We start from the raw sequence: 13,631 nt of genomic DNA, 5'->3' as shown, positions 1-13,631 counted from the left end.
TTTTTTGCTCTTTTTTTTTTTTTTCCATTTTTTTGAAGCTGGAAACAGGGAGAGACAGTCAGACAGACTCCCGCATGCGCCCGACCAGGATCCACCCGGCACGCCCATCAGGGGCGATGCTCTGCCCATCCTGGGCGACGCCATGTTGCGACCAGAGCCACTCTAGCGCCTGAGGCAGAGGCCAAGGAACCATCCCCAGCGCCCAGGCCATCCTTGCTCCAATGGAGACTTGGCTGCGGGAGGGAAAGAGAGAGACAGAGAGGAAGGCGCGGCGGAGGGGTGGAGAAGCAAATGGGCGCTTCTCCTGTGTGCCCTGGCCGGGAATCAAACCCAGGTCCTCCGCACGCTAGGCCGACGCTCTACCGCTGAGCCAACCGGCCAGGGCCTCTTCCATTCCTTTTAATAAAAGTAGTCAACGTCTATACATTTTAAGAGCCAGGACAGGAGTCTAGATTCCAGTAGATGCTTCGGATGTGGCAAGATTCCCTTCTATGATGCTGTTACAACATATTATTAAGTATTTAAAGTGAACCAAAAGACTAGTTGGATTGATCATTGCCATTATTATGGGATTAATAGTGTAACCACCATGACTGCTATATCTGGAGTTGCATTACATCAGAGTATACAGACTGTGGACTTTGTACAAAAATGGCATGAAAATTCTGAGCAACTGTGGACTTCTTGACAATGTATAGATAGCAAATCAATGCTAAAGTTAATGATTTAGAACAGACTGTGATTATGTTAGGAGATCCAATTGTTAGTCTTCAAAGACAAATTAAACTAAAATGTGATTGGAATGTAACTACTTTTTGTATTACCCCTATTCCTTGGAATCATACTCATTTCCCTTGGGAAAATGTCAGAAAACACTTGTTAAATCATGGGAATTTAACTATGGAAATTTTGCATTTACAAAAGCATACTGACACTCCTTTTAAGAATCAGTTGAAATTGATTGATGGAGAAATTTTATTAACTGCTATTTCTGATGGAATCAATAACTTGAATCCTCTAAAACAGTTTCAGATTTTTAGAGGAATTGTAGGGGCATTATACTAATCATTTGTTTTATATTTCTTTTATTATATATAGTCAGAAGAGGAAATGACATCAAAGCAAAATAGAGCAACAATCTGCCATGTTTTCTCTTATGCTAATAAAGTGCAAGTTAAACAAAAAGAGAGAAATGAAGGGAAACACCCTGCACAAATATGAACAATAGCTAACTTCAGAGCAGAGGTTACTTGGAGAACAGGAGGAGATCTTAGAATGTGTTAACCATACAGGAGACTGGCCTGGGGTTACTTGAATGTAATATGCGGGATTCTTGGAGGAATGTCATCAAGAACCAGATGACCTTTTGATAAACTCTGAGACTGATTCTTTTTTTTTTTTTTTTGTATTTTTCTGAAGCTGGAAACAGGGAGAGACAGTCAGACAGACACCCGCATGCGCCCGACCAGGATCCACCCGGCACGCCCACCAGGGGGCGATGCTCTGTCCCTCCGGGGCGTCGCTCTTTTGCGACCAGAGCCACTCTAGCGCCTGGGGCAGAGGCCAAGGAGCCATCCCCAGCGCCCGGGCCATCTTTGCTCCAATGGAACCTTGGCTGTGGGAGGGGAAGAGAGAGACAGAGAGGAAGGAGGGGGCCAGTGAAGAAGCAAATGGGCGCTTCTCGTGTGTGCCCTGGCTGGGAATCGAACCTTGGTCCCCCACACGCCAGGCTGACGCTCTACCGCTGAGCCAACCGGCCAGGGCCTGAGACTGATTCTTTTCGTGACCTAGATCATGAAGGAGACAGTAGACATGCAGATTAAGGATGGTTTAGTTAGGAAAAAAGACTTTAAAAAAAAAAAAATTTATTTATTTGCCTGACCTGTGGTGGCGCAGTGGATAATGCATCGACCTGGAAATGCTGAGGTCGCCGGTTCGAAACCCTGGGCTTGCCTGGTCAAGGCACATATGGGAATTGATGCTTCCAACTCCTCCCCCCTTCTCTCTCTCTGTCTCTCTCTCTCCTCTCTAAAAATGAATAAAGAAAATAAGAAAAAACGGCCCTGGCTGGTTGGCTCAGTGGTAGAGCGTTGGCCTGGTGTGCGGAGGACCCGGGTTCAATTCCCGGCCAGGGCACACAGGAGAAGCGCCCATTTGCTTCTCCACCCCTCCCCCTCTCCTTCCTCTCTGTCTCTCTCTTCCCCTCCCGCAGCCGAGGCTCCATTGGAGCAAAGATGGCCCGGGCGCTGGGGATGGCTCTGTGGCCTCTGTCTCAGGCGCTAGAGTGGCTCTGGTCGCAACATGGCGACGCCCAGGAAGGGCAGAGCATCGCCCCCTGGTGGGCAGAGTGTCGCCCCATGGTGGGCGTGCCGGGTGGATCCCGGTCGGGCGCATGCGGGAGTCTGTCTGACTGTCTCTCCCTGTTTCCAGCTTCAGAAAAATGAAAAAAAAAAGAAAAGAAAAAAAAAGAAAAAAAAATTATTTATTTATTTTTTACAGAGACAGAGAGTGAGTCAGAGAGAGGGATGGACAGGGACAGACAGACAGGAACGGAAAGAGATGAGAAGCATCAATCATTAGTTTTTCATTGCGCGTTGCAACACCTTAGTTGTTCATTGATTGCTTTCTCATATGTGCCTTGACCGCGGGCCTTCAGCAGACCGAGTAACCCCTTGCTTGAGCCAGCGACCTTGGGTTCAAGCTGGTGGGCTTTTTGCTCAAACCAGATGAGCCCGCGCTCAAGCTGGCAACCTTGGGGTCTTGAGCCTAGGTCCTCTGCATCCCAGTCTGACGCTCTATCCACTGCACCACCACCTGGTCAGGAAGGAAAAAAGAATTGTGTAGTGTTCTAGTTTTATCTGCTGAGCTGTGGCTTTTGGAACTCAATAAATATGCAGCGGTGCAGTTTCTTGGGGCTGATTCAATTCTGAGTTTCAGCCCTCTGCTTGTACTACTTTCATTTTATGTGTCTTATTCCTTGTGAGTCTGAACCATAAAACAAATCGCAACACTTTGTTGTGACACCTTAGTTCTTCATTGATTGCTTTTTCATATGTGCCTTGACCGGTGGCGGGGGGGGGGGGGGAGAGCGGGAGGGTACAGCAGATAGAGTGACCTCTTGCTCAAGCTGGCGACCTTGGGCTCAAGCTGGTGAGACTTGCTCGAATCAGACGAGTTTGCGCTCAAGCCGGCAGCCTTGGGGTTTTGAACCTGGGTCCTCTGCATCCTGGTCATGCTCTATCCACTGTGCCACTGCCTGGTTAGGCACCATTATCTTGTTCTATTTGTCTTCATTACAATTTTAATCAGTTTCATGCTATCAGGTATCCCTTAACATACAGCTTTCTGCATGGATGTTTATTTGAAATTTTTTTTTTTTAATTAATTTTTTAGAGAGAAAGAGAGAAAGAAGGGAGGAAGAGCAGGAAGCATCAACTCTTATATGTGCCTTGTCCAGGCAAGCCCGGGGTTTTGAACCTGCGACCTCAGCATTCCAGGTCGATGCTTTATCCACTGTGCCACCACAGGTCAGGCAATACATGTATGTTTAATATGCACTAATTAGCTCTGACCAGACAGCTCAGTTAGTTGGAGCATCCTCCCAATAAGCCAAGGTTGAAAGTTTGATCCCCAGTCAGGGCACATATAATCAATCAATGAATGCATAGATAAGTAAAACAACAAATCAATGTTTTTTCTCTCAAATCAATGATTAAAAAAGATGATACCTTTAAAAAAATGTTAAAGATAGTACTTATAGTTACATTTACAAAATTCTAAATATATACTATGTAGTGATTGTATTACTATCTTAATTTAACATTCTAGAAATAGAATAGGTATGTGTTGGGCAAATAAGTTTGTAAAATTTGTATTATTTCAGTTTACTCACTTTTATTGTTAAAAATGGTGCTGGGCAGCTCCAGGTATGTGATCTATGAAACTGCAAATTACCTTCCTGCTTGGGAAGTGCTATTGTTATGCTAATGTTGCTGGAGGAGAGGTTTTGGTGCCAGAAAAGTTTTAAAAGGAGAGGAGGAGGAGAGAAGCCAAGATGGCAGAGAAAGAGAAAGAATGCAGAGCGCTGAAGAAGCAGAGTTTGTGTGGAGAAAAGGGAGAGCAAGTGCATATGGGGAACCAGAGGCGAGAGGCTTTGGGACTGTGGTAAGGTACCAAAGAACTGTAAAACTTAGTATTGGCAATGCCATTTTAAAGAGGAAAAGGCAGGGCCCTGGCCGGTTGGCTCAGTGGTAGAGCATCAGCCTGGCGTGCAGAGGTCCTGGGTTCGATTCCCAGCCAGGGCACACAGGAGAAGCGCCCATCTGCTTCTCCACCCCTCCCCCTCTCCTTCCTCTCTGTCTCTCTCTTCCCCTCCCGCAGGCGAGGCTCCACTGGAGCAAAGATGGCCCGGGCGCTGGGGATGGCTCCTTGGCCTCTGCCCCAGGCGCTAGAGTGTCTCTGGTTGCAGCGGAGCGATGCCCTGGAGGGGCAGAGCATCGTCCCCTGGTGGGCAGAGCATCGCCGCTGGTGGGCGTGCCGGGTGGATCCCGGTCGGGCACATGCAGGAGTCTGTCTGACTGTCTCTCCCTGTTTCCAGCTTCAGAAAAATACAAAAAAATAATAATAATAATAAAGAGGAAACGTCAGGCATTGAAAGAATAAAGGTTATCTGAAGAACTTCCTTTCCCTTTCAATAAAAGACAATATTTACATATCCTACACTAATTTTAACTCTTCCTCCTTTCCTGGAATCCTGAGAGTAACATATACCTCTAGACAAAGGAATGGGAGGTAGACATTAAAAGATTTGTGAATGTCTTTGATATTTAAAACAACATCACTATTGTGTTACCTTGTAAGTTTTAATATGAAGGAATGTTTTTTATAGGTCCTATAGACAAATGTTATAAGCTTGTTAATGATTATCATGTTTCCCCTTTTCCCCCCAACTTGTATGTGATCAAGTGTATATAACTAGCCTCAGAGCTATATTCGAGGCTACTCGATTTGGGTCAGCTATACCCCGTGTAAGTCATATGCAGCCGGCTTATTAAATAAATCTCCTCCTAAAAATTCTTCTGTATCCTGCTTTGGTGTCTCGGCATAACCCGTGGAATTAAGGTACGATACTTTAGCCTGACCAGGCGGTGGCGCAGTGGATAGAGCGTCGGACTGGGATGCGGAAGTACCCAGGTTCGAGACTCCGAGGTCGCGCGCGGGCTCATCTGGCTTGAGCGAAGAGCTCGCCAGCTTGGACCCAGGGTCGCTGGCTCCAGCAAGGGGTTACTCGGTCTGCTGAAGGCCCACGGTCAAAGCGCATGTGAGAAAGCAATCAATGAACAACTAAGAAGTCGCAATGCGCAACGAGAAACTGATGATTGATGCTTCTCATCTCTCTCTGTTCCTGTCTGTCTGTCCCTGTCTATCTCTGCCTCTGTAAAAAAAAAAAAAAAAAGGTACGATACTTTACAACAAGACTGGTGAGGCCTCTGAATCTAGTAGGAACCAGAGAAGATTCTCCTGGTTGTGGAACCGGATAATGTGTCATTAGTTTTGTGAACTTGGACTGAATGAAAGGGAAGTGTGTTTTCCCTGTGTGTTTTCTTGTCAGATGGTGCAAGACTTGAATAAAGGAATGGCCCACCAGTTTTTGGCTCCACTGTTTCTTTACCGTCTGTCCAAATCTAATGGGAAGCTGCATGTGAATGGCCACAATGGTGGCAGCCCCTGGCCTTATGTATAAGAATGAAACTTTTGGGGCAACTTTACAAGAATATAAAAGATTGTTTAACCAATTTCCACCTCATCAACCAACTCTCTGTATTAACCAATGTTCTCCATTCCTTCTGTAAAATCTGTTTAGCTAAGGCTCACCGATTTTTCCTCTACTTTGCCCAAGCAATTCTGCTCCTATCAGCTGAGGTGTAAGCTTACCAAGAGCTCTGTATTAATCACCAAACTTGTTTATAACAGCTATAGTTACTGCTGCAATTTGGAATTCTGGTAAATAGTGTGGTAGATGAAACTATTAAATAGATGAAATAATTTAAAAAGAACTGTTCCTATGAAAAGTTGAACACTTTAGGAAGACAATAAAGGCAGATTACCTTTTAAAAATACTGCTTTTGGATCAGATATTACAGTTGAAGATAACTGTAAAATATTGAGAAAATATTACAAAAATAGAGTTCTTTATAAAGACACTTGTGAAACAATCTCAATTCTTGCTCCATTTCAAATCTGCAAAATGGAAATTGAAAATTATTCACTGAAATTTTTTGTTTACAAAAAACAGGATTAAAAAACCCAAACAAACAGGATTAAAAAACCCCAAAACAAAACCAAACCATCACGATTAGCATAGTCAAATTAAGAAAAGAAGGTGTGGCCCTGGCAGGTTGGCTCAGCGGTAGAGCATCGGCCTGGCGTGCGGGGGAACCGGGTTCGATTCCCAGCCAGGGCACATAGGAGAAGCGCCAATTTGCTTCTCCACGCCCCCCCTCCTTCCTCTCTGTCTCTCTCTTCCCCTCCCGCAGCCAAGGCTCCATTGGAGCAAAGATGGCCCGGGCGCTGGAGATGGCTCCTTGGCCTCTGCCCCAGGCGCTAGAGTGGCTCTGGTCGCAGCAGAGCATTGCCCCCTGGTGGGCAGAGCATTGCCCCTGGTGGGCGTGCCGGGTGGATCCCGGTCGGGCGCATGCGGGAGTCTGTCTGACTGTCTCTCCCCGTTTCCAGCTTCAGAAAAAAATAAATAAATAAATAAATAAATAAATAAATAAATAAATAAAAGAAAAGAAGGTGTAATATAAGGCAGTACACCTCTTACTGAAGCAGGAAGAGAAAGAGAAAACAGAAAAGTACAATCGGTTTCCTGGTTCCGGGATGACGCAAGGTTTCAGTTCTTTGGGAAAGTAGACCTTTATAGGTTAATTATCATATAAGTAGCAAGAGCAAGTAAAGTTTAAAAGATCAAGGAATAACATAAAACTCATATTGTAAAGCAGTCCTTCTCAACTAGTAAATTACAAAGTTGGAAGAAGCAGGGATAGCTAGAAGACAGAAGTGATTCTAAGTAAGGAGCCATGAATCTGAATTGATAGGACAAGCCTATGGCTATTAAACATTTTAGGCAAGATGAGCATAGGAAAAACAAAAGGAGACAGTAGTAGCAGGAAATTACAGCACTTTTCAAGTTTTGTAATATTTGTGAAGCAAAATTAGCATAAATGTTAAGCAACCATCTACAATTTAGTGTAAGAATAGAAGTAGCCGTAAAGTGCTTGTAAACAGTTATTTGAAACTTCCAAATGTCTTTAATATTTTGAACATGAGTCATACATAAAAATCGAGCAGTTTACTAGTATAGATTCAAGGACATTACAATTTAATTGCTTCAGGTACTTGCTGTATTTATGAAACCTTAACTAGTAAAATTACCAGAGGATTAACTATTCAAGCATCTATTTTTGGTGCCTGCTTTTGGCTATTTCATAGTCAATGAATATCTGAATAGGCTGCTAAGTAGAAAATAATCATGGCCTACACCCCCGCCACTACCACTAACTTCATGAAGGGAAACAAAATGTAGTCTCTTGGGAGAGTTATTTGCTAAAGTAGAGTCATCGTAGGGTTTAATGTTCTTTCTCTTTTATTGTTTATTTTTTTGTATTTTTCTGAAGCTGGAAACGGGGAGAGACAGTCAGACAGACTCCCGCATGCGCCCGACCGGGATCCACCCGGCACGCCCACCAGGGGCAATGCTCTGCCCACCAGGGGGCAATGCTCTGCTGCGACCAGAGCCACTCTAGCGCCTGGGGCAGAGGCCAAGGAGCCATCCCCAGCGCCCGGGCCATCTTTGCTCCAATGGAGCCTTGGCTGCGGGAGGGGAAGGGAGAGACAGAGAGGAAAGCGCGGCGGAGCGGTGGAGAAGCAGATGAGCGCTTCTCCTGTGTGCCCTGGCCGGGAATCGAACCCGGGTCCTCCGCACGCTAGGCCGTCTCTTTTTTTTTTTTTTTTTAATGTTTATTTTACTGACTTTATAGAGAGTAAGGGAGAGGGAGAAAGAGACAGGAATATCAATCTGTTCCTGTATGTGCCCTGTCCGGGTATCAAACCAGAAATCTCTACACTTCAGGATGATGCTCTAACCAACTGAGCTATCCAGCCAGGGGTGTAGGGTTTAATTCTCAATGGCATGCTTCATTACTACAGTTTAAGTACATTTCAAAAACACTTATCTACACATTAATTACCACTGTACTGGCTACTAAGTAGCAAATCTGGGAAAGAGCAAGTAAGACATTTGCAGTACCTTAAATTAAAAAAAAAATACTTTCAACCTTATTACATCTATCTAGATTGGTCCCATCCAAACAAAACTGGTATCTTTCTAGATGCAACAAGCCTAAGTAACTTAAATTTAACTCCTCCATCAATTTAAAGAGTAGCAAAATAATCCCATACTTCTATATACAGAAACATTTTTCTTTCTGCATGACATAGTTGCCCCAATTCCAGGAGCTTTCATCACAACTAATGGTAGTATAAAAATTCCTGCTTAAAACATTTCTCAGCAAAAACAAACATTTCTGTGCTATCAATGAAAAAAGTTGAGGCTTGAGATTATGAACAAATCTGACTGACACTTAACGTTGTGAATTAGGATGGTCCCAGTAGAGCCCAAGCTCTACATTGATCAGGTGTCCCTGATTCAACCTTCCTGTGCAGTGGGACACTCCTGGTGCTTATCAGCAGGGCTGGCAGCCTCTTCGAGACTACTCTTGAGGCGGCCACCAGAATTCTACTTAATCAGTGCCAACACTAACTACCACCGGAAGAAAAACACGAGACCGACACACAAAGTTAGTTGCAAAAATCACACAGGCAATTTATTACTCACAAATCCTTTTGGCATGCCTGGGTACAGCTTAAGGGGGCTGGCTGGCGTGCTCCTCTCAGCTGTCTTTGGTCAGAGCTCAGAGTGGAGTCCAAGTTCACGTTGTAGTCTAGGTGACTACCTCAGCAGGGGCTCCTCAGGTTTAGTACCTTTTCTGGCCAAGGCCTTTTAACAGGTGTCAATCTACAGGATTATCACCTCAAACCATCTTTTTGGGAGTTCCTTGCAGGGAGCCCTTTTTATGTTAATCTACTGAAATGTTACATCAAGCCACTTTTAAGTTGTTCCTAGGGAAGCTTCTTGTTTATGTTAATTTACAGAGTTTTGACATCAAGCCACTTATCTATGTATAACTTCACCCACACACTAACTGGGCCCTGCTTGAAAGTCAGAGTCTGTTAATCACATCTGCACACACTATATAAATTCCTATCCAGCCTGACCTGTGGTGGCGCAGTGGATAAAGCGTTGACCTGGAACACTGAGGTCGCCGGTTCGAAACCTCAAGCTTGCCTGGTCAAGGCACATATGGGAGTTGATGCTTCCTGCTCCTCCCCCTTCTCTCTCTCTCTCTGTCTCTCTCACTCCTCTCTCTCTAAAAAATCAATAAATAAAATATTTCTTTAAAAAAAAAAAATTCCTATCCAGATGGTATAACTTTATTTAATTTCCTTAATTTTAATATTACATCTTAATTACCTTTATATATCTTCCATATTTTTATATTCCCATGTTTAATTAGTATAACATTATATTACTACAACACTTCACTAAGATAATGTTTGTGAAAATCTCAAAGTAAAATATTAGAATCACATTAGACCATTGTCAAAATGTCACAGGATTTCAACGTTTAACTGGTTTGGTTGTTCAGCATTCATAACAAATGTGTGAAGATGCTTCCCATTTTAGGACTGGGAGGCTTCTAAAGAACCTCACACAAGAGTTGCTAGTAAGATTTATTTGGAGACAAACATCCTAACCAGGGAGACAGTTTATTTAAACAGTCTTTAAGCAAAACTCCCATATAACTTCCTAGCTTAATTTTTTCCTTAAAATTGTTTCACATACACCTTGCCAGTAGTTGTTGGAATCCATGGGAGTCCGAAAGACCAGAGTAACAGGCTTTATTGAAAGGAAGAAAGGAACCCTGCCGGGCACTTCTCCTAGGGGAGAAGATCACTGGTTACAGACTAGGGGCGAGTTATATAGTGTTTGGGAGAGCCTGAGGGGATACTGAGGCAAAAGTCCTGGTATGTCTGGAATGCTCCTCCTTGGGGGGTTTCGAGCATGTGGGTGTTGAATCAAAAGTCCTGGTGTGTCCGGAGCCCCTCCTTGGGGCGGCTTCTCAGCTTTTTGGAATTCCTCTGTCTCAGGGTCAATAGTCCAGTAAGGGTGAGGCCTGACAGATAAGCAGAACATCAAGAGGGCAGTTTGGAATTTACGTATCTATCAGTAATTGCCTCCAATACTGCTTGGGAGACCAGTGAAGAGATGGGCAAATATTTTTAAACTTTGCTGTAACTCAATTATAAGCAGTAAGACTCCAGGTGTTTTCATAAGTAATATTGGTATAGATTCCCACTAATATTATCCTTAGTTTTTCTTCTTCATTCTCCCTTTATACTCTAGATATCCTAGAACATCAGAAAAGAGAAAATCTATGAAGTTAAAGTGTATACTCTAAACCAGGGGTCCCCAAACTACGGCCCCCTGAGGCCATTTATCCGCCCCCCCTGCACTTCTTTGTGCAGAGGAAGGGGCACCTCTTTCATTGATGGTCAGTGAGAGGCCCATAGTTCCCATTGAAATACTGTTCAGTGTGTTGATTTTTTTTTTGTATTTTTCTGAAGGTGGAAACGGGGAGAGACAGACAGACTCCCGCATACGCCCGACCAGGATCCACCCGGCATGCCCACCAGGGGGCGACGCTCTGCCCCTCCGGGGCAATGCTCTGCCCCTCCGGGGCGTCGCTCTGCAGCGACCAGAGCCACTCTAGTGCCTGGGGCAGAGGCCAAGGAGCCATCCCCAGCGCCCGGGCCATCTTTGCTCCAATGGAGCCTTGCCTGCAGGAGGGGAAGAGAGAGACAGAGAGGAAGGAGGGGGGGAGGGGGGGAGAAGCAAATGGGCGCTTCTCCTATGTGCCCTGGCCGGGAATTGAACCTGGATCCCCCGCACACCAGGCCAACGCTCTACCGCTGAGCCAACCAGCCAGGGGCAGTTTGTTGATTTAAATTTACTTGTTCTTTATATTTTAAATATTGTATTTGTTCCCGTTTTGTTTTTCTACTTTAAAATAAGATATGTGCAGTGTGCATAGGGATTTGTTCATAGTTTTTTTTATAGTCCGGCCCTCCAATGGTCTGAGGGGCAGTGAACTGGCCCCCTGTGTAAAAAGTTTGGGGACCTCTGCTCTAAACAGCAGTGTGTATTGGCAAGTTCCTATGGTAAAAAGTATTTTAAATTCCTTATGTATTCTTTAAAAGGAAATTAACAAAATGACTTCAAATGTTTATCTCTACCTATGTGAAATGGTGAGAAACACTTTCCCAGAAATCTATATTTTTACAATCTATGTATCTGTATCAGTAATATCGAAATCACACTCAATGTATAAGAAATCTTTTTAGAGTTGACTTTTATATATGGAATCCATCAGTTAAATAAAGTAGAAATACTTAACAGATTTCAACATTTCAGGCTTATTTCCATAATGAGCAATTTGCATGTCAAAATATCAGTGCTTCACCTATTAAGTGTTTGAACTGTTCAGTTTTATTGTTTAAAGGCCTATCTAAATAGTACCAGACATTTGAGTGCTTCTTTGCCCACTTCAGCAGTAAACCAGACTTAATTTTCTGGTCCAATACTTACTGCAGAAAACATCAAGATGGGGGCCGATAGTCAGGATCAGAAATATATTTGTATACTGGTAAAGTCAGTAAATATTCTGAAATTCTTCCCTACTTTCCATGAAATGGCCATGATTCTAAATAAGATTTCATATTTTAAACATGAAGGACTCGCCTCAGTAGGGAACTGAAGGAATATGGAGTTTGGAGTTTGTGAATTCATCAGTAGATGCAAATTTCATTAACCTTCCTGGATAATACAAAAACAAAAAGACTAAAGAGCTCCTCTGTGTTTCCACATCCAATAAAAATTTATGCATATGCTATTACAAAATATGTACACAAAACAGGGTCATTACAGGTTCACACTCACCAAAACAATTCCAGGTTGACAAGTAAGTCACTGGGAAAATAATAGCTTACATTGATCTATTTACAAATCCACCAAATATGTATTGAGTAATTATCAACAGTTTATATGACAATGCTTTCAGTATTTACTCATCTAGGATAAAAATCCATTTAAGTATCTCTTTAAAAGTTATGTTTCGATCAGTAAATAATCCCTAGAACAGTAGCTTTTAATACTTAGCACTCATTAGCCAAAACACATTGTTTGCATTTTGCCTTCTTTGGCAGGGAAAAAAATAAGGTTAGCTAAGGTAAAAAGTTTACACTATTCTGACCTATGAAAGGAAAGCAGCTTGTTATCCAAAGAATATAATAAGCAGGAGGAAAATGGGGCGCCTACGACACAGAACAAGAGTTAATTACGTAATTGAACAGTTGCCGCCCCGCACCTAGGGCTCTAGCTCTTGGGAAGCGGGCTGCACGTCCGCGGACCCCACGGGCTAGCGGGCCAGCAGGTGGACCCGGCGCGGAAAGGGGCTCTCAGGAGCATCCAGCCTTGCAGGCTGACCTTCAGTCAGAATCTCTGGCCGTCCAGGAAACAGGTGGATAATCGAACTCAGGGCTCCGGCGGGTCGACAGGGAACAAGAGCATGTGGACAACTGGTCTAGTCCCTGCTCAGCACGCTCGGGGAGCCCGGCTAGGTGACCCCGAGAAGGCAAAGCCCATGAGTGACCACAGACAGGAGCCGCAGGCGGACTCGCTCGCTGTCTCCGCACTCCCGTCAGACCTGTCCTGCCTGGGGACTCAGACGAGTCAACATCGGCACCTCCAGGGCCAAGTTTCGGAGGAGAAACGGGCGAACTTTAGTGTGAACGCCAGATGAGCACGGAAAGCTGGGACGCAGCACTGTCCACCGTGGGCTGTGACCACGGAAACCAACGCCCTGACTACCTCGTTCCCGTCTTTCCAGAGCGCGGACCACGCACTCAGAGCAAGAAGCCTTTTCCAACGTGTCCCGAATTCAAGGTGGTCAGGCTGAGCGCGGCCGAGCGGCACCACCCTCCCCCGGGGCCGCCAGGAGCCCGCCCCCGCCCCCACCCCCACCCCCACCCCACCGCCCCGCCGGCCCGCGCCGCCCCTCCCCCGCCCCGGCGCCGCGCCGCCTTCCGCCTGCGCCGCCGCCTCCAGCGTCGCGTCCCACGCCTGCCTTTCCAGTCTGGCCGGCGCGTCACTTACCCGCTGCGAAGCGATTTACGTAGCGGCCTCGTCACTGCTTACGGACGCGAGGAGGTGGGGACTGCGGCCAGCATCCCGGCGCGGCGCGGCCCACGTCGTCCACGTCAGCTCCGAGGCGGCTCCCGCCGACCGGAGACCCAAAGTAGCACACCAGCTGCTCCAACTACGTCTGCGCGCGCCCCGCCGCCCGTCTTCTCTTCGTGACCGCCTCCCAGGGCAGGCCCGGTGGAAAAATCCAAGCTCGAACTCCGCCCCCTGCCGGCAGCCTGCGGGAGTGCGGCGCTGACAATCCAACAAT

The 13,631-nt window shown here is 45.3% G+C and overlaps 1 protein-coding gene across 12 annotated transcripts in view; it reads right to left on the bottom strand.

Moving 5' to 3' along the window:
• Nucleotides 1-13,622, bottom strand: part of CREM (cAMP responsive element modulator) — a 126,958-nt gene extending 113,336 nt beyond the window's left edge. For all 12 annotated transcript variants that reach the window (XM_066279274.1, XM_066279280.1, XM_066279277.1 and 9 more), the window contains exon 1: nt 13,334-13,622. The gene's annotated coding sequence lies outside the window, so the exon portion shown is untranslated. The remainder of the gene's footprint in view (nt 1-13,333) is intronic.
• Nucleotides 13,623-13,631: the final 9 nt, after the last annotated feature.

The sequence above is a fragment of the Saccopteryx bilineata genome, chromosome 5 (assembly GCF_036850765.1).
Source record: "Saccopteryx bilineata isolate mSacBil1 chromosome 5, mSacBil1_pri_phased_curated, whole genome shotgun sequence".
In the NCBI taxonomy this organism is placed as follows: Eukaryota; Metazoa; Chordata; class Mammalia; order Chiroptera; family Emballonuridae; genus Saccopteryx; species Saccopteryx bilineata.
This window is presented reverse-complemented; position numbering and strand designations above follow the sequence as displayed.